Here is a 27,120-nt window from a genome sequence, read left to right on the forward strand (position 1 = left end):
GTCTTTGTTGGCGCGCGTCGTTATTGGGATTTGGAGACCTAACTTCTACAAATTCACCTTGTCGAGAGGGCCCTGCTCTGTTTGAATCCCGCCAGTTCTGATGCAATTCAGGTCTGTCGTTACGATCATATCGTCTGTCGTCATGTCGGTAGATTCCATAGCTTCTTTCTTGTCGGTCACGTGGTGGAGAATTTCTCCCTAAATCGTTAACTGCGCGCTGGACCGTTGCGTTTAAAGTCATTCTGTCTCCCTTGATAATTATTTTGGTTCCCAAATTGTCTGTTTCTCCGATTGTCTCTGTGATAGTTACTACTGCGGAGAGGTGATCTTTCCCTATAATTATTACTACTCTGCCAACGGTTGTTATACAGGTGGTGTCTGTTTTGGTCACGATTTACGTTGTAAGAATAGCCTTGTCGTGTATTATTTCTGTCATCGCGGAATTGCGATGGATGTGACCTGTAATTGTTGTGTTCCTGTTTACGCGTTCCGCGATTGTCAGTGTCAATTTCTGATTCTTGTAAGAGTCCCTGAAAAGCTTCAATGTCGTCTTTGCAACGTCCTGCCAAAATAATATGTCGAAAATGTTCAGGCAATTTGATTAAGCAAATGCGGATGAGTTCTGAGGGGCTGTATGGGTTTGAAAGATACTAATTCTTGTGCAACATGTCTTCAAAATATTTGACAAGACTGGAAAATTCAGATTGTTCAAAGTGTTTCATCATCATGATGCTATGTTTTACTCGGTCTTGTGATGCTTGAGACCAATATGCTGAGAGGAAGGCATGATAAAATTCTCTTTCACTGTGACAATCGTGAATGACCGATCGCATTCTTACAGCTGGTTCATTCTCCAAGTAGCCACACATAAATTCTAACCTGTGCTCCAATGATCAGTTGGGAGGAAAACAATGAGAGAATTGACGAAGCCATGCTTGTGGATGAATGTCGTTGCCGGAATTCTTGAATGTTTTGAATTTACGTGTAGTAATAAACAGCTTATAGTCAAAATCATCATGTCGGCGAGTCGCACATCGCTCATTGTTACTTCGTTTCGGCGGTTCCATCTCAAAATCCAATGCGCCTTGCCAATTTCTTTCATAATTTCCGAAGTGTCCTGTGTTATTATTTTGTGGTTGTTCCGTATTTCTATGTCCCTCTTCCCGTACTGGAGCGCGAGTGTCCTTTGAAATATGTAATTCTTGTATTACTTGTGCCAACTGATCTTGTACTTCCCGGATTTCTCTTTTGTACTGTGTATTGATTTGATTTTGATTTTGTTTGAATTTTCTAAGTTGTTCATACTGTTCAGTGTCAGTGAAGGCTACAGGTCTTGTGTCATTCAGATCATCATCTACCTTTGTAGATAAGTTAGTGAACTGATCTGAAAGTTCGGCTACTTTATCCGTTAGTGAAATTATTTCCTCTGTGTGTTTTTCTGAACCAAGTTTCAGAGTGTCCATTTGTGTTGAAATCGTATCTACTGTGTCCCTTAAGTTTTCCTGAGTTTTTGCAAGTTGCGTAACCGAATCGGTAGATGCAACTGAGTCAATTTTAGCTTGCAAGGTGTCGTGATTTTCATGAACAATAGTTTGCAGTTCTTTTATGGCTGCTTCGTGATTCTGTAATGCATTTTCATGACGCGAAAAAATAGGTTGGAAATGCTCACTAATTTGTGTTTTTACGTCATTACAGACTTTTTGACATTTCGATTCAATGTTATGTAACTCAGTAGTTAAATCTTCACGTGTTTGTTCAAGCGTGGTGCCTAACTTCCCAAGATTTTGTTCCATTGTGTCTAACTTTTGAAGCTTTTGCTGTGTTTGTCTCTGATTTTGTTCCAAGGTGTCTCACTTTTGAAGATTTTGTTCCATTGTGTCTAACTTTTGAAGATTTTGTTCCATTGTGTCTAACTTTTGTCCCATTTGTTGCATTAATTGTAATAACAATGCACTGGTGTCTGAAACATGTTCCTCGGTGCTTTTCGGCAGTGAATTTGCACCGGCAACATTCACATTTTGACAAGCGGAAAATGTGTCTTGACTCATTTGAGAAAACGGTGAGATCCCAAAACCTGAGTCTACAGTATTTGCAATATTGTGTTCTGTCATTTCCGATTCCTGAGGCGAGCTGTTGCCGACAGATCGATCGATAAAGCTTCCCTGTTCACTACCTGTTTCACCGTCTACACCATTATTTGACACCCGCTCCATTTCCCTATGCACAGTTACCAAATTACTACTTTAAATGTCTGTTAATTCATTACACAGCGGTGCTGGTAAGCTACGCTCGTCGTCACTATTATTTCTCAGTTTACTTTGGAGCCTAGTGTTACGTTTTTCACACGCCATTATTGTCACAATATTTCACACGATAACACAGAAAAGCACAATTTGAAGAGCAAAAATAAGAGAACACATTAACATAGCGCTGAAAATAATATCTAGTTAATTGCAAGCGCAGCTGCGAAATACTTGGTGCAAATCTACATGCATGCCACAACTGTTTTACTGTACAACAGTGAAAGACTGCAACTACAAAGGAGATTCTCTCTACAATTACGCGCTAGCAATAAACAAAAGATACACTAATTACACAAACTACAAGAAAAAATCAGAAGATTCCAGTGAGGTATCCTCGGCTAAGGGTCGACATATGAAACTTCCCCTTAGAAAAATTAATTAAGACTGTGCTTAAACTGACACACAATATTTTTTAGCGCAACGCAATCTGACTTTCAAAAATCCCTACAAAAGAATGGCCCTGACTAACATTAACCTATACTTTCACAAATCACTTACCTCACAAAAATCTTCGTTACTCGAACTACTGCAATACAGCGAGCGCCACTACTGCCAGTTAAATAAAAGATTCAAACTACGGAAGGCACCAACTACTGATAGGCATAGTTAGCAAATGAAAGATTTTAATAGAGAACAAACAATGCATTTACCTTAATAGTGTTGAAAAATCATAATATACATAGCAGTTCATGACATCCAGTCTTACAAATTTCAAAACTCCGCCATTTCTCTCCCCATATCCACAACTGCTGGCGGCTCACCTCCAACTGCGCAACGCTACGCGTTGTTAACAGCCAACTGCCCAACGCTACAATGGCGAGTATTACAACAATGCAAAGCAGCCACAGACTGCACACAGCAAAGCCAGTGATTTCCAAACAGAGTGCTACGTGGAGTTACCAAAAAGAAAACATAAACAGCCTACTTACAAGAAGTTGCAATGCTAAGATTTGACGACGCACCATCACACATCAATGATACAATTTTGACTCCTGCAGACTCTGCAAGAGCAATGCTCGTCCTCACCAAATTCGCTCATTGAGCTCCACTCAAGTTTGCAACTAAAAAATTTCCCTGTCATCCTTTATCAGACTAGAATGAACAGGATAGTCTGAACTACTTGAGGCAGCTTTCACTCTCAAAAGTTCAAATGCCTCACTTGTGGAACCAGGAGGCCGATCCACACTTTCATACCACTTACTTACCTTTCGAGGATGTGGCAAGCAAGTATCAAATGTGGTCCTGACATAACAATAAGTTCTCAGTGAATAAAAGTTAGCCATTATGCAAAAAACTTCAAAGCTGTGCCATGTTTTCTAGCAACAAAAGAACCTTTAGTCTTTGCAACTTGATGTGACAACATCTGCTCAATTATTCCTGACACACTTACAGCACTGAACCACTTTCTTCATCTGAATAGTTCTTGTTTTATAGTGCCCTCATTACAATATCCAAATCAGGATTTTGCTTCTTGAGATGAAGGACTTTTTGCTAAAGAAGCTTTACTTTCCTATGGTACTATGTGTTTTCTTCACACACTGTGTTCAATTTTCTCTTCAGATAAGCAATAGGTTCATATATATATATATATATATATATATATATATATATATATATATATGTGTGTGTGTGTGTGTGTGTGTGTGTGTGTTGATGAGACCATCTTCTGGCAACACTAGAAAACAGACTCATGAAATTCCAGAAGTATCAACACATGTTACAAAATTTTCAATTCCATGTATTACCATTTCTGGGGCAGTGGTGCACAATGTCCATCCTTTGCATCATAGACTCGTTGGTTGTTGGGATTGAAAGGGACGTATCTTCTAAGTCATCAGTCCCTTTGCTTCATAGACCCCTAAGTACTGTGCATATAACCCCCCCCACCCACCCACCCACACACACACTATCATCTGTACTGCACTAGTCAATAACGAAGTAAAAACTGACGCTCATTTACCTCCTCCCCCCTCCTTATTACACATCTTACACACAAGTAGCAGATAAGGTGTAAGGCAGGCTAAAGGTGCTCTGCCATATGAATTTATTCAGTTACAGAGAGCCACAGGAGAAAAAAAAGTTGATAACAACTGCACTAGTTGTCTGATATTCACTGTAAAATGTTTACTGTCTTGAGATCTTGTTGACTGTTCATTCAACTCTACATCATGTTTTACAGTCAGGATGATCTCCTGACATTGTTTCTGCAAAACACATCTCTGTTTTGGAACCTGCAACATTACAACATTTTCTCAAGTATACAGCATATATTCAGCAGGCTATGGTCAAGTCCTATCGACTTAAACAGGAATAATTTTGGCATATAATAGAGTTGTGTTATTTATAAAACTACTGGTAGATATCAATATGATACCAAAAATAGTTCATTGCCTTGTTGGACGACTAGCAATTCATATTGATACTGGTTAACAGTTTTATAATTATTGCAAACCACTGTTTGTAACTAGTAGTACATTACAATAAGACACACAACTGTTTTGTAAAACCATTTTGAGCATAAATTGTACTATTGTCATTTGATGCCTGTTACTTATTTCAGTCTAAACTCTAATAAAGTATAACAGTTATAGAAAACTGTTGTATTTCGAGCAGTAATTAGTTACTGTATAAAATTGGACCCCAAGGACGCCCATATCATAGTTTGCATGGGAGGTTTACACCAACTTTTTAATAAATTTCTTGAACTAAATTCATGTGACAGCAGCATATTATTTCCTTTTTTTGAAATGGCCTCCCTTTCCCTATTGTATTGACACTCATGTTGGTCCCAGCTTTGGCTTCCAAAAATACGGTTACCGTTCTCCTTTTCAGAAAAGATTATACAAACTGTAATAATGAACTCAAACTAATGTAAAGTGTCTCCTTCAGAAGTGCATACAAGGTGATCAATTGAGACAGTGCAGAACCGGTACTAGTGGAATTACTGTCCACAAAAACAATGTGCAATTGTGGCACAATAATCCCAGGGGCCATTGTACTGGTTGCCCTGGGAAGAACAATATTTATTCATATGGAATTACGAACAGTGCTATGATTTTTTGACTTACGATTCTTGAAAGGAGTATGAAAAAATGTACAGAAAAAAGATTTATCGTTCAACGTAATTGTATTTAAGGACAATATCGGTTTATTATGTATATTATTCTTTGTTCTGTGTTAAAAGTATTAATAGCTGTGAAATGATTTTCTCTAGTTACTTAATGTGGTCTTGATCTTGGTTGAGAATGTTAGAGACATTTTAAGTGTACTTAACGTTGAATTTTGGTTAAATATATTACAAACTTCGCATTTTAATTATGTTATTTAACTTCAGTCTCGTTTTAACTTATCTGCAAAGATTAAGAGTAGTTTTCATTACATTCTTGGGGTTGCCACATGGCTATCTTTACTCTCAGCTACGTAAATTCACAGAAATTAACTTATTCCAAAACGATCAGTGATACATATGCCATACAATAATAGTTCTCTACGCAAACACATGTCATTAAAGCAGCATTAATTTCAGTGAAATTACAATACAAAAAGAACGTGAGATGTTTTGTTAACAGACGAGCTGTGGTACCGTGCTTCACATTGCTCTTGACGTTCCCACACTACGGGCATTATGATGATGATGATGAAGTCCCATACACCTTGACAGATTGTAGGGACCCCAGATCACGTAATCTGGGGTAGGGACGATGCCGGCGACCCGCTGCGCTGTACTAGGCAGTGTTGCCAATTTAGCGACTTTGTCGCTAGAAATGGCGACTTTTGCCTTCGTCTTAGCGACAAAAAAAACTTTTTAGCGACAGAAATTATTTAGCGACTTATCTGGCGACTTTTGGAGTACTGACGACTTTTGAGGTACAAATCAAAACTATTTTGGGCCAGTATTTTCATTAACAAAACTAAGATTTTAACTATAGAATGGGTACTACACTGACTTTGTTCTAGATTTACTAAGTTAAATTAAGTTCTTAGCAAATCATGTAGCATTGTTCAACATTTAGTAAACCTGAATGTGGGAATTGCCTACAGAGTAAGGAAACCTTGACTATAGAACAATTCATTATTCATTACCCACTAGCCTGTTATCGTCGATAGTGTATCGATCTATAATTCTTCAACTTTTGAACTCCCTTTATTTTTCGAATTGACAAAAAACATACGTAATATTAAGTATAATAAAATACATTTTTGTCCAGCAACCTGTCCAGCAACCTCTAATTTTTCGAAATGTTAACTTGTAGTCAAATTATTACCACATGCACAGTGATAACGCAAGAACAATTCGGTGGGGGTATCTCAGACATTATTACGTTTTAAACAATGAACAATAGGACTGATATCGAGTTACTGAGTGAGTAGATTGTTTCATGACCTTTAGTTCGCCTGAGTTTTAATGTATTTTCAGTGATTATAAATTGGTGAAACGTATGTTGTGGTGGCTTACATAATGGATTTACCGCATAAGCAGAAGCAGTACGCTCAGAAATATCCGGATGCATGAGAAGCAGAACCGGAATTCAATGGGTGGCTGAAAACAGTCGTTGGAGACTTATCCAAGGCAAGATGTCAAGTATGTGCAACAGAGTTTTATACTAAATTGTGTGATATTAGAACGCATTCGACAACTATTAAGCACAAACAAAAAATTGATTAAAAAACACAAACCATCTTACCTGTGAAAATTGTTCCGAAAACTACAGTTAGAATAGCAAGCAGAGCGGAAGGCGCCCTTTCTTTATTTATTGCTGAACATTGTTCTATTTTAGCTGTAGATCATTTAGGAATACTGTGCAAGAAGGTGTTTTCCGGTGATGGGGGCGCTAAAACACAAGCAATTACATCGTACAAAGTGCACTAACATTATAATTGAAGTTTTGGCTCCATATTTTATAAATATATAAATATATAGGTAACCAAAAATACAGTATACTAATAGATGAATCCACAGATGTATCAATATCTAAAATGCTAGGTATCGTTATACGGTACTGTAGTGTAAACAACCAAAACATTAGATCAGCATTTCTCAAACTCGCTGTAGTAGAAACTGCAGATGCAAGAAATCTGGCTGCTGTTCTTGTGAATTCTTTGAAAGATCTCAAACTTCTAATCGCTAATATGGTAGGAATTGGCACAGATAGTGCTTCTGCAAATGGTTGGAATAAACAATGGGCTTTTCGAACAACTCAAGAGAGAATATGGTTTGAAGCATTAGGTATTGAGCCGTTGCATTTGTCACTCTCTTCAGCTTGCAATTTCGCACGCCTCAGTGAATACCATACCTAGAAACATAGAGTTTCTTGTACGGGAAACCTACGATTGGTTCTTCATTTCACCCAAAAGACAAGAGGAATATAAAAAGGTTTATGAGACAGTAAATTGTGGTAAACAGCCACTAAAAATTTTGAAGGTCTGTGCAACAAGTTGGCTTTCAATTGAACCAGCAATAAGAAGAATTCTGGAGCAGTGGGAAGGACTAAAGTTACATTTTTCACTTGCCATGGTTCAAGACAATTGTTACACTGCCGATATATGTACAAGATGTATTGTGACGACTCAAATCATCTTTACATGTTTTACCTTAAACATGCTTTAAAAGACGTACAAATAGCAATAAAAGCAACCCCACTAAATTACTAGATACACTTGTATTTCTCATGCAGTTACTCAGACAAAACATAGTTTTTCCAACTGTTGATTTGTTGACAACACTAGTTCCAAGCAAATGTATGTACGCAAATCCGAACCTTAGCTTTATGTTAGAACAGAAATTGACCGAGTAAAGTTTGTCTGAAGACAATAAAGTTTATTTGAAGAAGGTTTATTTGAAGAAGAGATGCATTCAGTTTAGTCTGAAACTCATAAAAGAAATTCAACAAAGACTGCCAAGTAACGTTACGATACTGAAAAAAATGTCAATGCTGAATGTTGAAGAAACACTAAAAGTGAATAAAAATAATGCTGTAGCGGATGTAGCCAAAGAATTGGATTTTAGTGGCGATTTCATAGACGGAATGCTGCAAGAATGGCATAATATCAACTTCATTAGGTGGAATAACACTGCTAACACTGTTCGATTTTGGAGTGAGCTTTTGCAGTATAAAAAAGCCTCAGGGGAGAATCCTTTTTCTTTGATTTCACAGCTAGCAATGACTGTTCTATGCCTACCGCATTCAAATGCATAAGTGGAAAGAATATTCAGTTCTATGAACATTATAAAAACTAAACAACGTAACAGATTATCGTTAAAGACAATTAATGCTTTGATCATATTGAGAGACAAGCAGAAGAAACAATATAAAGATTGTGCATCTTTTGACATACTGTCAGGCGTATTGGAGCTTATTGGAACGAACAAAAGTTACTCTTTTGCGACAAAACCAGTCGAACTGCAACATCATCTTTTGAGCGACGTTCAACCCTCTACATCAACTACAGTTCTATCAGAGCATGAAACAGAAGAGTTATTCGATCTTCTGAGTGACGACGATGAATAGCTCACATACCGGTATGTATGTATTTTGTAACCTAATTTGAGTTCTGCTTTCTTTTGTTACAAATATAGTTGTATATTTCTAGTATATTTGACTACTGTGATTGAAACAACAATTTATGTGTTGCATCGATTATGATAACATGTTTAATTAAACGTTAGCGTATTTTATATGTATGTTGTTGCAAGTGATGCGTCATTTAATTAAGACAATATAGCAATTACGTGTGAGACAATTTTTATTAATATTTCATTACCCCCACCCACCCCCCACTGGCTTATTGCTCCATTAACAGCATGAAATTTTCAGTACACTCCTAGTAAAATGAGTTTTAGCGACTTTTGATATTGAATCTAGCGACTCGGGTTTTTTAGAGCTGGCAACACTGGTACTAGGCAAGGTCCTAGAGGAGGTGGTTTGCCATTGCCTTCCTCCGACCGTAATGGGGCGAATGATGATGATGAAGACGACGCAACAACACCCAGTCATCTTGAGGCATGGGAATCGAACCCGGGACCATGTGCCCGGGAAGCGTGAACGCTACCGCGAGACCACGAGCTGCGTACTGCAAGCATTAAACCTTCAAATAATATTCCACAAAAAAGACACCGTAATTTGCTCGTGCAACTATACGTATATCTGCCCACAAATCATGCAGGTAAATGAACTGCACATGTACAAATAATTTAAGCCCACCACTTAACTCATTTCTAAGCAAGATGGCGGCGCGTATAGACGTACTAATAAATCGATCCGCGGAAAATTACGAGTTTTTAAATCCTGTGTGTGTAAAATGTAGTAAGAAGGTGAAAATGGTGTTGAATTATGTTCGTGGTCACAGAAATGGATCCATCGTCAATGTTTAAATGCGTTAGAAGAAAAAAAAACATGACCTGTGACTGTGGAAATGTGCATTGTAACTATCGTTATGTCGTGTGTTTACAAACGGAATGCGAAGAAGAATGCATGGCTTCTTCATTAAAATACGATCTTATATTAGCTAAACTATATGTAGAGAAGCTTGAATCAGTGATAGATAGTGTACAGAAGCTGGAAGAAGTGACAGACCACTCAAAGGGTAGTGAATCGGTTGTAAACAAACAAAACAATAACTTTATTAGGCCTAAAAAGTGTCTTATTTTCGTTTATAGGAATGTATTTATCTGTCCCAATGAATCTTGACGATTTAAGAGAAGCCATGGGCGCAGACATGTTGACCACAATTTGCTTCTCGCAAATGTGTGGTCTCATTGGTGAATACGTCCGATGTCAAGAGTGCGGCGAACATAATGCGCCTCACCAGTGTATCAAGTCGCCGTACTCACGACTTATTTGTATGGAGGTGCAGCAGAGACCGGTTATGGCGATGTATTCGGAGGGGAACGTGGTTCGAGAAATCTAAGCTCGCCCTGAGAGACATAATGAAAATCACATACTGTTGGTGTTTAAGATATCCTGTGTGGCTCTGTGTGCATGAATGTCGTGTGAGTAAGCGTACGATAGTAGACTGGTACTCGTTTTTTAGGGAAGTTTGTGGGGAATATATGAAATATAGGGGGCCGTTGGGGGGGGGGGGTGTTATGGTCGAAATTGGCGAATCGCATTTTGGGAAAAGGAAATACAATAGGGGGGAACCTCCGGTGCGATTATGGATGTGTGTGGGGGGGGGGGGGGGGGGGCAGTAGTTGTACGTCAGCATTGTGACGATGTAGTGTTCAGAGTTTTGGTTAGGTTAATTGAGATCAGGTTACTGAGGGTTCTACTGTTATTTCAGACGGGTTCTCTTTATATAGGGATTTAGGGGATAGGGGCTATCAACATCTAGTAGTAAACCACAACATTGAATTTAGATCGCTTATCGACAGGCGCCTGCACTAACAGCATAGAGGGGTACTGGTCAGCGGTAAAATCTCTTATAGGGAAAGGGAAACGTCAGATTTCGACTCTTCGAAGCCACCTAGATGAGTATTCGTGGAGACAAAGCATTCCGCGGACGTATTGCCCGTTTAAATGTTTTATTAAACATGTTGGCAAAATGTTCCGTCCCAAACATCTCAGTTAATTTCAGAGAGGCGGGGAGGGGGGTTGGTGAATGAGTGTGTGTGTGTGTGTGTGTGTGTGTGTGAGGGGGGGAGAGAGGGGGAGAGAGAGTGAGAGAGAGAGAGAGAGGTTTCGTGATGATGTGTTTCTAGGCGAGCTTCCGTTATTCCTCGATATTTCCATCTGGTAAGTTCACTTTTCCATTTGCTTCTTTCACTGTATTTCACTATTTTGCCATATTTCACAGTTTCATTCCTTCAATATGTGTATTTTCGTGTTGTGAAGTACGTTACAGAAATTTGACAGCTGTCTGTCTTGTTTCGTTTTCCAGCTCTAGTATCAGTACGACATTTTCGAATGTGTACTTGCGAAACCCCCAACACAACTAAAATTTGTATCCCGTGTTTCATTTAGGGTTTACTGATGCGGTGGAACACAACAGTAATGCTAGTGAAAATGAAGAAATAGACTTACGACACACTCGTATTCCGTACTGTTCTTAGGCAACACACTTCGAATGAGCTTTTAATTTGTATCGGGTGTTTCATTTACGGTTTAGTGAAACAGGCGATACATAGTTCAAGTGAACAACAGGACAGCAATGCTACTTAAAACTAAGAAATCGACGTACGCTAAACGTATATCCCGTACTGCACTTAAGCAATATGGTTCGAAAGAGTTTCGAGAAACAACTGACACACATGTATTTCCATTGTATTTTGCGGAGAAATACTAAGATATAAATACCCGATATCGTTAACGTGAAAATACTACTGGCCCTTATATATGTGAAGTACGGTTTTTCTCTCTTGCATTCCTTTGTTTCTGAACATTCTTCTCAGCTCTTTCATCTTTGTAATACATGCTCTCTGGCGAATTCTGACGTCATTGGTCAAAGCCGACGGGTTGTATCCAGAAGCGTCTCGCGGGCCCCGAGGAATCATGACGTCTTATCATGACATGACGTCGTCTCTCACGCTAGCCAATATCGCTGGTAGTTTTCGAAACGCGGATATTCTTTGAACATGACATGCTAATGCAGAAGCGTCTCGCGGGCCCCGAGGAATCATGACGTCACATCATGACATGACGTCGTCTCTCACACTAGCCAAATATCGCTGGTAGTTTTCGAAACGCGGATATTCTTTGAACATGACATGCTAATGCATTGTGGGTGGGTGTGTATAATGGCGGGTTTTGTGATTTGTGTGCGTTAAAGCTTTTCAATCACGGAAAAAAATTGAGGGTCAACAGAAGCGTCCGATCTTACCCGTCGGCTTTGACCCGTGACGTAAGCGTGTTGTGGTGTGTGACGTCATTACGGCGCGGAGTTTGATTTGCGATTGTGGCGTGTTTGTAGATGTGTGTGATTGTGGTGGCCAATCTAGTTTGTGGAGCTGGAACTTTTTTGAGGTAAGTTCCGTTTTTTTTTTTGGTTATTTATGTATGTTTTGTCTATTGGGTATAGGTTGGAAACATCCGATCTCACGCGTCGGCTTTGACCCCTCACGTAAGGGACCTACACATTGATCTGTAGCGTAGCCCTGAATACGAGGTTAGGTTGGGAGTTTTTTTTTGGAATGCGGCCGCGGCAGCGGCCGCCTACGATTCGAAAATATTGATTTGACACTAATGAACATGTATACGTAATATGAAGCAATTTGATGAACATATTGATCTGTAGCGTAGCCCACTTGAGGTTAGGTTGGGAGTTTTTTTTTTGGAATGCGGCCGCGGCAGCGGCCGCCTATGATTCGAAAATATTGATTTGACACTAATGAACATGTATACGTAATATGAAGCAATTTGATGAACATATTGATCTGTAGCGTAGCCCACTTGAGGTTAGGTTGGGAGTTTTTTTTTGGAATGCGGCCGCGGCAGCGGCCGCCTATGATTCGAAAATATTGATTTGACACTAATGAACATGTATACGTAATATGAAGCAATTTGATGAACATATTGATCTGTAGCGTAGCCCACTTGAGGTTAGGTTGGGAGTTTTTTTTTGGAATGCGGCCGCGGCAGCGGCCGCCTATGATTCGAAAATATTGATTTGATCAATATGTTCATCAAATTGCTTCATATTACGTATACATGTTCTTTAAACACGTATTGGTATTTGGTCAGTTTTGTGATGTTGATTTACTTCGTTGTTTTGCGTGGTTTTGAATGGCGGTCGGTCGCTACATTTCTGTATATTTAGTTTCTCCGCACCCAAAAACCCCTAATTTCCCACGCTTGTCCCGTTACAGTCATTAGGCTTTTTGTGAAACTTGTGTATTTCAGTGTTCACAATACGTATGCGATGTTTTTATATCCGCCATATTGGAATTGTTTATACTCGTTTCCGCGGTATTTGTGACGTCATGGGTCAAAGCCGACGGGTAAGATCGGACGCTTCTGTATTTCCAAAATTGATAATACTTGCTGCAAAAACAGATGTTTGCAGAGGAGAAAGGATAGTTTATATTCCAGATAATGGACGGTAAGGAACTTCCGTTAGTAATCTTATAATGCTCAAGAAAAGTAAAGTGTATGGTAAATCTACAGAAATTTCATTCTTTGTTCCTATAGTATTCTGATGCATTATGTTACCCAGTAAAGTTTCTTTCAATGCATCTATGTGGATTATTTGTGGTAATGGCGTATTCTCATAACAAATGGCTTCGGTATTTAAGTTGCAATCATCGTAACTTTTTCCTGATCAAAAAGTGTTTAGTAACTGTATTCTAACGTCAGTAACCTGCACATTTGAAAACTTTTGAATGTTCAAAATTACATCATTCATCATAGTCAGTATTTTTTACAGTAAAATAGGTATGAATTGCAATGACTGAATCCAGATTTGTCAGTGATGTAATCTGTTTTTGTAATGGATGTTTCAGTTTCTGAAGTGAAAATCCAAAGAAGAGAAGACAGCGAGAAGTAGCTTTTTGTCTGTTTCATGGTTTATAGGCCTACTGGGGAAACTCGCCATGTAAAAAAAAGAGTAACGCATCAAGCTTGGTACCTCTATGGTGATGTGGAAATCCGAGCGTTGTTAATAAAGAAATTAATTCAGTGTGTGTGTGTTTCTTTTGATTCCTTTATCATGTTGCTTATAGTAGACCAAATTTAATTAAAATACCCAGGTGATAATTTCAACATAAATTGGACTATGTGCATAGCTGTTTCTAATGGCTTTGCTGCTTGTCAGAGGCAAAGTATGAATATTTACCATCCTCTGGCATGTGCGTTCACTAGTCATTTATGGCAAAATAAATCACTGACTGAAAGCATAATTTGCTTGGTAGACCTAATTGGAAATGACCTTTTTAGTTATAATTTTACGTTTTTAGAGTATAGTACTCCCTGAGAGATTATCTTCTGAATTTCTTGACCCTGACATGACTAGTAATGGATGTTTCACCACCAGGTTAGGCATACAGCATTAAGTGTCCTGCTCAGCTGTGAGCAGCATGGTAGTCAATGTGTTAAGCAGGCATTTAGGAACTTTGAATGTGAAGTATATGCATCTGTACAGTTGTGGCTAAAAGAACAGCTAGAATGCTAATTACTGTTTCAGGAATTATCCTTTACACAGTTAAATATGTATCTAAAAATGAATTCATGAATAACGTTGTAGTCATTTAATCGTTTGGTTTTGTAAGACCTTTAAATAAAAATACTGCACACCCAAAAATAGTCTGGAAATGGCAAAGAATATCAAATATAAGTAAATATTTTTCCTCAGTAAGATAAGTGTAAAATTGCTGATACCTGGTTGTTACCATATCACTGCTGGCCCCAGCAGAGCAGTCTGCTGTGACCATCGGCACATTCGTGCCAGCCAACGGGTTAATATACAAAACAGGGCAGTGCAAGACTTGGTCCGTAATTCTCATTGGTTGAAGCAACTAAAATCAAATTTCTGAGGTGTGCTGGAACTGTGTTATTGGTATATTCCCCAGCATGATTTAAAATTTTTGCATTGAAATGGCACTGACAGTGTGTAATATATTTTGCAACTGAGAATAGATACTAAAAAATTTATGTGGGAATATATTTCAAGAAACCCTTTCATACCAAACCTGACAATTATATTGATACACAAGTAAACCACCTGAATGGCACACTGGGTTATACAAGCATTAGCTGTAGGTGTAGAATAGGTAATTTACACAGAAAACTTTTCATACAAATTTTATTGTAAAGCACACTAAAGTTAAGGGAAAGGTGCAATGCCTAGATGAGATAAACTTGGACATGCAAGAACTGGTTTTGCTCAGATATATAGAAAATTAACTGTAGTATTATATGACATACAACACATCTGAGGTGCAAATTTGTGGAGAGGAGAGATTGCATTTAACCTGTTGTGTATGGTGCACATTTTGTTACAGTGCTGGGATGATGTGATCCAGATTTCAAAATTAGTGGTCTAGTTATGAAACTCTCATCAGTTTTAATATTTAAAAATAAACATGCCTGAAAAAGGAAGCTGAATTAGGACTTTCAATTAAATTGCAAAAATGTTCTTGTTTTGCACATTCACTGTGGATGACACTTAAAAGCACGGTGTTAGTAGCTCTTATTGACCTTGTCAGCCACAGTGAACATGTTGAAGGTTTTAAAGTAACAAAGTAGTTGTTGAAATTGAGATATTAATGGATGACAGCAGGAAACTGCAATGAAATAATGTGAATTACTTAAACCAGGAATTAAACAAGTCTACATAGCTTTGAACACAGCCAAAAAATGGTTGGTTCAAATGACTCTGAGCACTATGGGATTTAACTTCTGAGGTCATCAGTCCCCTAGAACTTAGAACTACGTAAACCTAACAAACCTAAGGACATCACACACACATCCATGCCCAAGGCAGGATTCGAACCTGCGACCGTAGTGGTCGCGCGGTTCCAGACTGTAGCGCCTAGAACCGCTCGGCCACCGTGGCCGGCGAACACAGTCATTTCACACTTCTTATTCACTGCATATTTGTGTGCTATAACTAATACAGCAACCTTTTATTATCTCATCTTTGATCTGGAACACGTGTCACATCTTACTTGTTTTCCTAGAGCAACTCTAGGTTTACAAGATCCACATTTCAGAATTCTGGTAATTGCTAGTCCTACCTCATGCTGAAAGTGTGGGTTGATAGCTGTCTCTTCAGATATGATCTCATCAACTGCCATTTCAGAAACTTGAAGCAAAAATGTGATTATTCAATTTTCTGTCAGTGATGAATATATCACTAATGTATAGGTATATTCATGATGGTATAGAACAGTGCAGGGCCATCTTCTGCTGGGTAGACTAAACTGTGCACTTCACATCCAGTGCATCAATTTCTTCATAGGTAGTATCATAGTACACTACTATCTCAGACTTGATTGTTGCGATGCTCAATGAAACAGCATTATGCCTTGAAGACACTAAACTAACAGCCTTCTTAAGTTTTTGAATGAAGGATATAAGAAGTAATATATCCAAAAACAATTAAGTTTTACATTTTGCTGTCAGGAACTCTTTTGGAATCTTTCCTTTTATTATTATTTTGTACATGTGTGGTCTTTTTGTTTCCTCTTCCCAGTTTGACAAGCACATCTGATTTGCTTAATGGGGATATTTATGGTTACAAAAAATAAATAAATAAATATGTGGATACAATGCAACCTGCAAACCAAGATCATCCTCCAAAACTTTACGAGCCTAGGAAATAAGCACAATGATTTGGACATAGTAGTGGCAATTAGTGAAGTTCTGTGGCAGGAGGAACAAGACTTCTGGTCAGGTGACCACAGGGTTATAAACACAAAGTCAAATAGGGGTAATGCAGGAGTAGGTTTAATAATGAATAGGAAAATAAGAACGCGGGTAAGCTACTAAAAAAAGCTTAGTGAACGCTTTATTGTGGCCAAGATAGATACGAAGCCCACACCTACTACAGTAGTACAAGTTTATATGCCAACTAGCTCTGCAGATGACGAAGAAATTGAAGAAATGTATGATGAAATAAAAGAAATTATTCAGATAGTGAAGGGAGACGAAAATTTAATAGTCATGGGTGACTGGAATTCGAGTGTAGGAAAAGGGAGAGAAGGAAACGTAGTAGGTGAATATGGATTGGGGCTAAGAAATGAAAGAGGAAGCCGCCTGGTAGAATTTTGCACAGAGCACAACTTAATCATAGCTAACACTTGGTTTAAGAATCATGATAGAAGGTTGTATACATGGAAGAACCCTGGAGATACTAAAAGGTATCAGATAGATTATATAATGGTAAGACAGAGATTTAGGAACCAGGTTTTAAATTGTAAGACATTTCCAGGGGCAGATGTGGACTCTGACCACAATCTATTGGTTATGACCTGTAGATTAAAACTGAAGAAACTGCAAAAAGGTGGGAATTTAAGGAGATGGGACCTGGATAAACTGAAAGAACCAAAGGTTGTACAGAGTTTCAGGGAGAGCATAAGGGAACAATTGACAGGAATGGGGGAAAGAAATACAGTAGAAGAAGAATGGGTAGCTTTGAGGGATGAAGTAGTGAAGGCAGCAGAGGATCAAGTAGGTAAAAAGACGAGGGCTAGTAGAAATCCTTGGGTAACAGAAGAAATATTGAATTTAATTGATGAAAGGAGAAAATATAAAAATGCAGTAAATGAAGCAGGCGAAAAGGAATACAAACGTCTCAAAAATGAGATCGACAGGAAGTGCAAAATGGCTAAGCAGGGATGGCTAGAGGACAAATGTAAGGATGTAGAGGCTTGTCTCACTAGGGGTAAGATAGATACTGCCTACAGGAAAATTAAAGAGACCTTTGGAGAGAAGAGAACCACTTGTATGAATATCAAGAGCTCAGATGGCAACCCAGTTCTAAGCAAAGAAGGGAAGGCAGAAAGGTGGAAGGAGTATATAGAGGGTCTATACAAGGGCGATGTACTTGAGGACAATATTATGGAAATGGAAGAGGATGTAGATGAAGATGAAATGGGAGATACGATACTGCGTGAAGAGTTTGAAAGAGCACTGAAAGACCTGAGTCGAAACAAGGCCCCCGGAGTAGACAACATTCCATTGGAACTACTGACGGCCTTGGGAGAGCCAGTCCTGACAAAACTCTACCATCTGGTGAGCAAGATGTATGAAACAGGCGAAATACCCTCAGACTTCAAGAAGAATATAATAATTCCAATCCCAAAGAAAGCAGGTGTTGACAGATGTGAGAATTACCGAACAATCAATTTAATAAGCCACAGCTGCAAAATACTAACACGAATTCTTTACAGACAAATGGAAAATCTAGTAGAAGCCGACCTCGGGGAAGATCAGTTTGGATTCCATAGAAATACTGGAACACATGAGGCAATACTGACCTTACGACTTATCTTAGAAGAAAGATTAAGGAAAGGCAAACCTACATTTCTAGCATTTGTAGACTTAGAGAAAGCTTTTGACAGCGTTAACTGGAATACTCTCTTTCAAATTCTGAAGGTGGCAGGGGTAAAATACAGGGAGCGAAAGTCTATTTACAATTTGTACAGAAACCAGATGGCAGTTATAAGAGTTGAGGGACATGAAAGGGAAGCAGTGGTTGGGAAGGGAGTAAGACAGGGTTGTAGCCTCTCCCCGATGTTATTCAATCTGTATATTGAGCAAGCAGTAAAGGAAACAAAAGAAAAATTCGGAGTAGGTATTAAAATCCATGGAGAAGAAATAAAAACTTTGAGGTTCGCCGATGACATTGTAATTCTGTCAGAGACAGCAAAGGACTTGGAAGAGCAGTTGAACGGAATGGATGGTGTCTTGAAGGGAGGATATAAGATGAACATCAACAAAAGCAAAACGAGGATAATGGAATGTAGTCAAATTAAATCGGGTGATGTTGAGGGTATTAGATTAGGAAATGAGACACTTAAAGTAGTAAAGGAGTTTTGCTATTTGGGGAGCAAAATAACTGATGATGGTCGAAGTAGAGAGGATATAAAATGTAGACTGGCAATGGCAAGGAAAGCGTTTCTGAAGAAGAGAAATTTGTTAACATCGAGTATAGATTTAAGTGTCAGGAAGTCATTTCTGAAAGATTTGTATGGAGTGTAGCCATGTATGGAAGTGAAACATGGACGGTAAATAGTTTGGACAAGAAGAGAATAGAAGCTTTCGAAATGTGGTGCTACAGAAGAATGCTGAAGATTAGATGGGTAGATCACATAACTAATGAGGAGGTACTGAATAGGATTGGGGAGAAGAGGAGTTTGTGGCACAACTTGACCAGAAGAAGATATCGGTTGGTAGGACATGTTCTGAGGCATCAAGGGATCACCAATTTAGTATTGGAGGGCAGCGTGGAGGGTAAAAATCGTAGGGGGAGACCAAGAGATGAATACACTAAGCAGATTCAGAAGGATGTAGGTTGCAGTCGGTACTGGGAGATGAAGAAGCTTGCACAGGATAGAATAGCATGGAGAGCTGCATCAAATCAGTCTCAGGACTGAAGACCACAACAACAACAAAGCATGTTTCAATAAACCAGATGTTTCAGTTATTACTGAGCATTGGTATGCCAAAAAAGAATCTTATTATGCACCCATTAACAAAGAATTTCTGCTCATCTTTCAGTAGGGATATCAAACCTGTGGTAATGTTGCAAAAAGTGGCAATAATTGGTGCTCAAAGATGTAATTCCTACGTGTTGAAGGTGTTACTCAACTTTCTGCGATAAGCTGTAGATGCGAAAGGAAACATAATTTTAGATATAGACAGACCTCCATCTGAAATTACAGATTTGTTTTAGCTAATCTCTATCAGTTGCTTGTAGAGAGAGATAGTAAATACTAAGGGAAAACGGCTGGTAATTATGCTGATAATTGTTCACAGTTTAATAAAACCTTATCTAACACAAATCAGTTTTCACTCATAAGGATGGCGAGTGGCACACACAGATCTAACATTACTGATAGGTAATACAGGGTACCCAGGACTTTGTACTGGGATACTTTCTTTTGTTGATTTGTGTAAATGACAAAATACTGCTCCTCAAATTCAAGGATAGTTCTGTATGCTGATGCTACACCCATTGCATGCAAGTGTAAAGATCGTGAGCAACTACAAAAACTATGAAACTCTATTACAAATGAAATAACTCAGTATTTCTATGAAAGTCATCTCATTGTCAGCACAAGATAGCAGCAGTAACGGATTTTCACCCCACAAGACAGATTTTTAAATTCAGTTGTGCACTGGAACTGATATTGTCACCAAAGAAAACTACTGCTTGGTTACAGTTAAACTTTCTATATTTAACATGTTATAACATGTAAATAAACGGTCCTTATCAGAGCCAACTTTAACTATCATATCTATAAATATTGAAGGCATATCATCAGCCAAAGAACATCTGTTATCCAACCTATGCCGTGACAAAAAATGCAACGTCCTGTGTATACAAGAGATGCATAGAGATGAGCGACAGAGACGACCAAAAATACCGGGCATGAAACTAGCTGCAGAAACACCGCACTCTCAGTATGGAAGTGCTATATTTGTAAGACCAGGGCTTCAGATAATCAGTGCTCACTGCACCGTAGAAAATAACATCGAAGTCATTTCAGTGGAGCTGAGTAACTGCGTGTCTATCTCTGTGTATAAGCCCCCTTCGGCTGCATTTTCCTTCACACCACCCAGGAACTTCCATAACAGCAAGACGTCTGTAGTAATCGGTGACTTTAACAGCCATAGTCATTTGTGGGGATACTCTGAAGATGACGAAAATGGGGAGGCAGTCCTCTCCTGGGCTGAATCCTGCCAGTTGTCTCTTATACATGACAGCAAGCTACCCCCTTCCTTCAACAGTGGCAGGTGGCAACGTGGATTTAACCCTGACCTCCTCTTTGTGAGTGAAGACATCACAAAGCTTTGCTCCAAATCAGTGTGCTCGCCCATACCAAAGACGCAACACAGGCCACTACTGTGTCAAGTTCTTCCAGCAATAAGGCCACAGGAGGTGAATTTCAAACGGAGATACAATTTCAAGAAAGCTGATTGGATAAAATTTGCTAAGATGCTGGATAAGGAGATTAAGTCTGTGCGACCTATTCCTGAAGAGTATGACAGCTTTGTTCAAACTGTCAAACATTGCTCCCGGGCATCAATTCCAAGAGGGTGTAGGACAATGTATCTGCAGGGTGTGACACCTGAAACAGCTGCTCTGCTGTATGGATACTATCGACTATATGAAGAAAACCCTTATAGCGAGGAGACTTATCTGGCTGCGCAAAATACTCTCTCCTCAATCTCTGAGGTGAAGAGAGAACAGTGGATTAAACTGATGACAGAATGTGAGATGAGTAGAAGTAGTCAAAAGGCCTGGAGATTGTTACGACACCTTAACAATGATCCCTCCCAACCCAATACGCATACAAATGTGAAGGCAGACCAGATCGCATACCAGCTTTTGAAAAATGGTAAACCTGATCATACCAGTAAAATCGGAGACGAACCCTGGAAAGGGAGCCCGAACAAGAGGGAAACACTCTGTCTCGACCATTCAGTTTGAATGAGCTCGACTCAGCTCTAAATAAGTGCAAAGTCGGAAAAGCAGCAGGGGTAGATGACATAAGAAGTGAACAGATCAAGAACTTTGGTCCAGGCGCAAAGTGCTGGCAACTCGAGCTAATGAATAATTGTATCAAGAGCGGCAAGATACCAAAATCTTGGCGGAAAGCAAAAATTATAGCTGTACATAAACCAGGGAAAGACCGGGATGACCCCAAAAGTTATAGGCCAATCTCCCTCCTATGCCACCTGTATAAGGTATTGGAAAGGTTGATCCTCCAAAGAATTACAGATATGATAGAACCATTACTGATCCCTCAACAGGCAGGATTCAGACAAGGGAAGAGCTGTACAGCACAGGTGTTGAATTTGACACAGCATATAGAGGACGGCTTCCAAAGGTGGCAGATAACAGGAGCGGTGTTTATAGATCTTTCAGCCGCCTGCGACACTGTCAACCACAGACTCTTGTTGTTGAAGTTATACAACCTCACCAAGGACTATAAACTAACTTGTCTAATTAGAAATCTTCTGCAGAAACGAAGATATTTTGTGGAATATCAAGGACAAAGAAGCAGATGGAGGCAGCAGAAAAATGGGTTGCCACAGGGCAGTGTACTGGCACCCACCCTCTTCAATATATACACTAATGACCAGCCATTACCAGAAGGAACACAAAGCTTCATATATGCAGATGACCGAGCAATCACAGCACAAGATCACAGCTTTGAGAGGGTGGAGCGGAAGCTAACTGATGCTCTGAAAGAATTAACTGCCTATTACAGGGACAATCAATTGAAACCAAATCCTTCTAAGACCCAGACCTGTGCTTTACACCTCCGAAACAGACATGCTAGTAGAACCTTGCAGATAGATTGGGAAGGAACCTCTTTAGAACACTGCAAGACTCCAAAATACCTCGGAGTCACTCTGGACCGTGCTCTTACATATAAGGAACACTGCTTAAAAACAAAGCAAAAAGTGGCTGCCAGGAACAATGTGGTTAGGAAGCTGACTGGAACAACATAGGGAGCACAGACAGACACAGTGCACACATCCGCATTAGCCCTCTGCTACTCTGCAGCCGAGTACGCTTGCCCAGTATGGTGCAGATCTACACATACAAAGAAAGTTGATGTTGCTCTGAATGAGACATGTCGTATCACTACGGGTTGTCTAAGAGCCACACCTGTGGAAAAACTGTACTGCTTATCCGGCATAGCCCCCCCAGACATCCGAAGAGATACAGCAGCACGGAGTGAAATGAAGAAGGCATTAACATCCGAAGCCCACCCACTACATGGCCACCAACCGGCACAGCAAAGACTTGTGTCTAGAAAGAGCTTCCTTCACAGTACAGAACCACTCGCTGACACTCCACATCAACACCGGGAGAAGAGATGGCAGGTCAGATGCCAGCATCTGGAGGAGTGGCTGATCCCGCAAGAAGTAGTTCCCCCAGGCCACACAGAGAAATGGTCCACTTGGAAATCACTCAACCGCCTGTGTTCTTCTGTCACAAGATCCAAGAGTAATCTGGAGGGGTGGGGCTTCCAGGTGGACTCTCTCCAGTGTGACTGCGGAGCTGCCGTGCAGACATCAACACATCTACTACAATGCACATTACCTCCAACTGTGTGCACCATGGAGGACATTGTAAACGCTACACAAAGTGCACTGGACGTTGCAAATTTTTGGGCATCCACTGTATAGATTAAAATTACCTTATGTTTGACAACACAATCTGTGTCTAATCATTTATTTCATTCTTGACTAGTTTAATTTATAAACCATAATGTATGTATGTATGTATGTAGTAATGTATCTAATATTGTTTTTTTTTTAGTTTGCTTCTGACACGATAAATAAATAAAATAACATGGAAACTAATTACCATACAAGAACATAACTTGGTAGCATTAATGTCAAGGACATGGGGAAGAGAGATAATGCAGAATCAATTCAATTGAAACACTTTTAATGTGCTGCTACAGTACACCATACCATTCCATACCAGTACCATTACTGGTGACGGTGATGGAGGCTGTTATGAAAAGCTTGCGATATTATTCAAATCTGATATGGCAAGTTAACAGAACTTGTGATCCATATGAGTAAAATTATTGTGTAAAATCGATAGTGCAGCTTCTTACAGAAGTCTCTTCAGGGCCTTCGGAGTCTTTCACTTACATGTCAACATATTTACTCCCTAATAGTGTTTGTTGTCCATAATAAGGGTAATTTTACTCTGTTCAGTGAAATGAACTTGCAAAATTCTGGAAGGAAATGGAATTTTTCATTCTGATTGAAAGTCTTTAAGAGGTTGCTACAAGACATCAGGCAGCAAACTGAAAATCTTAAGATATTAATAAAATACAAAGTAAAAAAATTATTTTAGTAGCCTCTCCTTCTATAATTATAATTAAACGTAATGTTCTTACTCAAGGATGCATATGATAGTTAACACTAAGGTTCAAATTAACAGGGTTTTAATGTTACCATTATATGTAGGGCTGCCAGTACTCATTGTAAAATTCTGAAATGCTTTGTACAAAGTATGAGAGAAACAGCACTTGAATAAAAAAAACCATTTCTAGCTTTCAGGGTCATTACTTCCTTCCTCTGGGAAGATGAATATGTTTTGTGACTGGAAATGAGGGGAAGATCACTTAGACCACCCGTATCGAACACTTATGTGACACATTCATGAGTACTGCTCCAAAGTTTGAGATCCATGTCAGATTTCAGCAACACATTGAAGCAACTCAGAGGCTGGATGGTAGATAGGTTACCAGTAGTTTCAAACTATGTGCGAGTATTATTTTGTATAACACTATTGAGAAAATTTAGAAGGCATGAGAAATCAGGGCTCGGATGATAGACTGCCTTTCTTCCCTCTCTCTATTTGCGAGTGGAACGGTACCATTTGGTTGCTTGTGTAGTATGTATATACATAAAAATACAGAAGAAAATTGTGACTGCCTACTACATTAAGAAGTAATAGTTGAACTAACCTAAAGCTTCGTGATTTACTTCAAATGTTTTGTCCCACTGACACACTCCGACAATCAGTGACTTCCATCTATAGCAGTCTTACAATTTGGAGATGTCAGTATTGCTTTGATCTATTAATATTCCCTCATTGAGCTCTTTTTATTTTAAGATCACATAAACTGGATTTTTGAGAAACTACATACAGGAAGATGTGATTGGCATATCGCTGTTTGTTTACAGAAAAACAACGATCAAAATTTACGCATATCGGTAATGCACAAAGGGCAAAAAAAATGGTTCAAATGGCTCTGAGCACTATGGGACTCAACTGCCGAGGTCATTAGTCCCCTAGAACTTAGAACTAGTTAAACCTAACTAACCTAAGGACATCACAAACATCCATGCCCGAGGCAGGATTCGAACCTGCGACCGTAGCGGTCTTGCTGTTCCAGACTGCAGCGCCTTTAACCGCACGGCCACTTCGGCCGGCTATGGGCAAGAGCACATATCTGGGCAAGAGCACTATACTGGATTTCGCCCCCTTTTCCGTAGAAACCTTGGCTGGAGTAATAACTTTATTTGTAGCATAGTCTGAGGTCTACATTAGGTTGAAAAGCGATAATTTCGTTGACAGTTGTGGAACACAGCGAATGAGAAATAAAGGTTGTGGTAACAGACAGACGTGTGTCTTTGACTAATATTTGTTTGTGGCATATTTAAATGCACTTTCCCACATTTAACGCATTTCTCATAATAAAAAAAAATAAAACTACTAGGTCATCCCCAAAAAACATATATTAGAAAATGAACAAGCATCCGAGGTGTTTTGATGCATATTATGTACAGATATCGTACACAAACTGGAAAAATGCAATCGGCGTTCCACTACGCATCCTTTACCATATTTGATTCGTTTTTCCGCATTTGCTACTGCTGGTATGGGTTCAAAGACGTATTCGTGCTGCAAACGTCTCAGTGGTAGTTAGCCTACATTAGTAAGCAGCAGTTAATGCGTTAAAAACATTTAGACACATTGTCCGCAATGCGTAATATGTGTTATGCTATAAATCACTCTGCCTTTCGACCAATAATTTGTAATGAGTTGGTTTCAATTAATCACGTATGGCTCTAATATGTAACCTTGACTACGGTGCGGATTTATCATGTCACCATAATACAGATTATTCGCATTTAAACCTTCTTTCTACATTTTATTCTGTTAACGGAAGCTTCATTCAAACAATCTGGATTGATTTGACATTCCAAAACAACAGCTGAAGGCAAGTATGTATAAACACTGTAGCCAACGTGTGACGTCACTTACGTCAACAGAGTTGATTACAGGTCTAGTCATCAGGCAGCGCTGTCAAGCTTTCAGCCTTGTTGATGACGTCATGAAGCGATTCCTCGGGGCCCGCGAGACACACGTGTTGTATCCCCTGCTAAACTAGACCAAAAGTTTTGTCGTGTTAATCCAAACGAAAACAACTTCGTCTCCCAGAAGCAAATAAGTTTGAATTTTTAACGTGTGATGAATATGAAAGATGTGAAAAGAGCCAAAGAAAGGAAGTGTTTTCATCAAATGCAGCGACCACAAATCATTTCAGTAGGCCTATGAAGTCCTGTAATAACAAGCAAGGAAATACCAGAAAATACATGGAACATACTTATCATGCAAACAAGATAACTACCGATACAGATAAGAAGTACAAAGAAGATATTTTCATACTTTCAGACAGTCATGGAAAGGGCTTAGCTGACAGTATGTGTAACATGAAACTATGTTCAAGGTTAGTGGAATAACGAAACCGGGTGCCCCTTTACGCGGTTTTAAAAAACTGTGAACATTCTTTGAAGCCGGGAAGCAACTGTTTAATAATAGGAGGTGCTAATGATGTTTATAGGAACGAGGGCAAACTCGCCACAAGAGCTCTAAGAAGTAAATTACAGAAAATTACGGATGTTAACTTCTTCATTGCCAGTATCCCACAAAGCCATGATCTTATAGAACAATCCTGTGTTAACAAAGAAATCGCAGTTACTAATAGAAAATTTGAGCAAATCTGCCGAAGCCTCCCAAATGCCACATATGTGGACGTACCATCTACAGAGAGAAGTTATTTTACCAGGCATGGGCTTCACAGAAATAAACTCGGAAAATCATTCATTAGTCGAGCAATCCTTAATGCAGTGAAGGCAGTTAAGGACAAGAATAGCATGACCATACCACTTCCACCACCAAACACAGCAACTGAAAATTTCCAAGAAAATGAAACTGAATCACTGACAACAGGTCCAGCACTAGAATCTCCACTTTCCTCAAAAGCAGCTGAAATAAATGATTCAACTAGGACAGCAATTTCCAAAGCAGCTTCAGCAGAATCAGCTACATACTACGCAACTGCATCATTAACAAGAAAAAAAAAAACGCCTGATGTGCCAGCAGCCAACGACCTTTCATCGGTATTGGCCCCTCCTCAGTCTTCAACAGTGAAAGACTTTTCACCAGCTTCACCATCATCAGCAGTAACAGAAGCAAACAGAAGAAGCACAAGAACCAGGAAACTTACAACTCTGCAGGATTTTTGGTACCCGGCCTCAGTTATAAGACTAACATAAGGCAGATACCTACAGATACGCCAACTTCCAATTCTAACTGGCAACAGACTCACCTTCACTGTCATCAACAGAAGAATAATCGTGCCACCAGCTCATCTAAAGGATTTTTTAGCATC

Source organism: Schistocerca nitens, chromosome 2, assembly GCF_023898315.1.
Source record: "Schistocerca nitens isolate TAMUIC-IGC-003100 chromosome 2, iqSchNite1.1, whole genome shotgun sequence".
In the NCBI taxonomy this organism is placed as follows: Eukaryota; Metazoa; Arthropoda; class Insecta; order Orthoptera; family Acrididae; genus Schistocerca; species Schistocerca nitens.